The sequence below is a fragment of the Sinocyclocheilus rhinocerous genome, unplaced genomic scaffold (genome assembly GCF_001515625.1).
Source record: "Sinocyclocheilus rhinocerous isolate Xijiao unplaced genomic scaffold, SAMN03320098_v1.1 scaffold2082, whole genome shotgun sequence".
NCBI classification, from domain to species: domain Eukaryota; kingdom Metazoa; phylum Chordata; class Actinopteri; order Cypriniformes; family Cyprinidae; genus Sinocyclocheilus; species Sinocyclocheilus rhinocerous.
This window is the reverse complement of record NW_015665001.1, coordinates 224,613-227,300: the sequence shown is the minus strand read 5'-3', so window position 1 is coordinate 227,300 and position 2,688 is coordinate 224,613. Positions and strand designations below refer to the sequence as shown.

General features: G+C 38.0%; 1 protein-coding gene across 2 annotated transcripts in view; it reads right to left on the bottom strand.

The window, feature by feature from the left end:
• The window catches only part of LOC107730784 (alpha-(1,6)-fucosyltransferase-like), a 106,575-nt gene extending 104,290 nt beyond the window's left edge, over positions 1 to 2,285 (bottom strand). For both annotated transcript variants that reach the window (XM_016541720.1, XM_016541719.1), the window contains exon 1: positions 2,146 to 2,285. The gene's annotated coding sequence lies outside the window, so the exon portion shown is untranslated. The remainder of the gene's footprint in view (positions 1 to 2,145) is intronic.
• Positions 2,286 to 2,688: the final 403 nt, after the last annotated feature.

Below are 2,688 nucleotides of genomic sequence, written 5' to 3'. Positions count from 1 at the left end.
CATTTTGATAGTAATGCCGGTTCTGTAATCAGCAGGAAATCATCATCAGCTGCTTTCAGACGGAGCAGAATTTACTACACAGAGTCGTAGAAAGAGTTCATCTGAAAGCATGTGAAAATACCACATTTAATAACATGTTTTTACTCCAAACTCACTTCATAACGTCAGTCGAGTGTTTGAAATAAATCCTTCTGTGAGATGATGTGGCTTCTTACACAGAATAAGGCACGCAACATATTTCATAGTATTCTAAGCAGTGATAAAGGCTATGTCGAGTGTTTATTAGTCACGTTGAAATAATGAAAGCAGTTAAATCTTCTGTTTATTCAGCAACCACTATAGGCATTTCCTGGGTTTCTTCTGCGAGGCATATTTGGAGTTTCAGCGCGAGAGCGCCCTCTGGCCTTCGGATGGAGATTTACTGCTGATCACAGAACCGTGCTTCACTGAAAGATATGCATGACAATCGCAGCTTCTGCCTAATCACGTTTTATTGCCTTCGCGATTTAATTTCGATTAATTGTGCAGCCCTAAGCAGAATTACATTAGACAGAATTACAAGATATAAATTACCTTTTTTTATTTTGTGGCAGAAACAAATCAGAATGGCAAGATATAAACTTGGAATTGTGAGATATAAATGTGGAATTAGGAGATATAAATTTGGAATTGTGAGAGATAAACTCGGAAAAGTGAGATATAAACTCGGAACTGTGAGATATAAACTCGGAATCGTGAGATGTAAACTCGGAATCATGAGATGTAAACTCGGAATCGTGAGATGTAAACTCGGAATCGTGAGATGTAAACTCGGAATCGTTAGATGTAAACTCGGAATCGTTAGATGTAAACTCGGAATTGTGAGAAATACACTCCGAATTCTGAGATGTAAACTTGCAATTGTGAGATGTAAATTTGGAATTGTGAGATACACACTCAGAATTATGAGATAAACTTGGAATTGTGAGATGTAAACTCGGAATCGTGAGATTTAAACTCGGAATCGTGAGATGTAAACTTGGAATTGTGAGAAACAGTCAGAACTGCAAGAAAACAGTTAGAATTGTGGTGGAAACAGGCTTCCATATGTCAGTGCACATTCTGAAGAAAAAAAAAGTTTGACAAATTGTAAGAACTTGCTCTGCCTCTAAACTGACTTTCCTTTTCATCTGACATCATGAATCCCACATACTTTCGACCTCCTCCCTCCAAACCACGACTTTCATTCTGCTATGAAACACCCCTTTTCATGATCCAATCAATTCCTAATGAATAAAATAGAGTTCCACCCTGTGGGTTTTCTTAAATAGGTCACATTATAGAAGTACACATACATTGGGAACGCAAAATAAAATACAGTGAACAATCACTGCACAACAGCATATCCATCAGTTGAATTTAACTAAAGAATTAACAAAAGCTTTTGCTTTAGATAGATAGATAGATAGATAGATAGATAGTGCACAACAGCATATCCATCAGTTGAATTTAACTAAAGAATTAACAAAAGCTTTTGCTTTAGATAGATAGATAGATAGATAGATAGATAGATTTTTTCTGCACTTTACTAAAACAAGTGTTCATGTACCACAGTAAATCAGTGATTTTCTTTACATCCCCATCAGCTCATGAAGTCATTTGGCTGTAAACAAAAACAACACATTACACAGTCCTAAAAATAAAACCCTAAAACACCTTCTCCAGACGTCAACATGAGATTCACTGCAACAGGCCGTCTCATACACAGGCTGCTTCTCAAAACCTACAAACTGCATCATAGACGCAGAGTCATAAAATGTTGCTGACTTGGAAGTGTCTATTATGATATGCCCAAAAATGCTACACACACACATATGATGCCCAAAACTGCTGTTGACTTGGAATACGTCTATTATCATGTTCAAAATTGCTTCACACACAGTTCTGATGTCCAAACTAGCGCTGACTTGGAACACGACTGTTTATGTCCAAAATTGCTGTTGGATTGCTGGCTATGAAGTGCATGAAAAAAAAACCCCGCTGCATTCATCTCAACGCCGCGTGTGTTTACCTCCAGACATGCTGCACGAGCGTCTTGCTTTGAGACGCGTCCAGCGCGCGCTGCTGCAAACGCGTTTATTTACATATACAAACAGACTCACGTACCGTAAAACCCCGCCGCCGCTCCGGAGGAAGATCCTACAGGATGGAGGAGAGGAGCGCGTGTGTGAGATGAAATCAGCGGACGGACACACACATCGACCGAACAGCATCCGCGCACTGCGCATGTCAGCGCCGCACCGACCATCATCATTCACGGGACCCGCTCACTGTCACTGGGGTCTGTCAGTGGAGAATATAAAACACAAACACGGAACGGATTCATCACATCTCATACTATTAATTAATTAACCTTGATTTGCGAAGTAGTAAATGGTCAATGCAATACAAATGCTCTTTATTAAAGTTAACATAATGTGTTACTGAGGAAATCAAGAGTTTTATATTGAGGGTCCTAGGTTAAAACTTGTTATATAGGCCTACTATTAAATATTGCTTTTATTTTATTTTATTTTACCATAATAAAATAATTGTTGAAGAACAACATTATTATTTACAGCAATGCAATATCTTCTCTTTTCCCTTAAGGGGCATAAATAAATAAATAAATAAGAGCAAAATTTTAATGCATATTTTTATGCATAATTA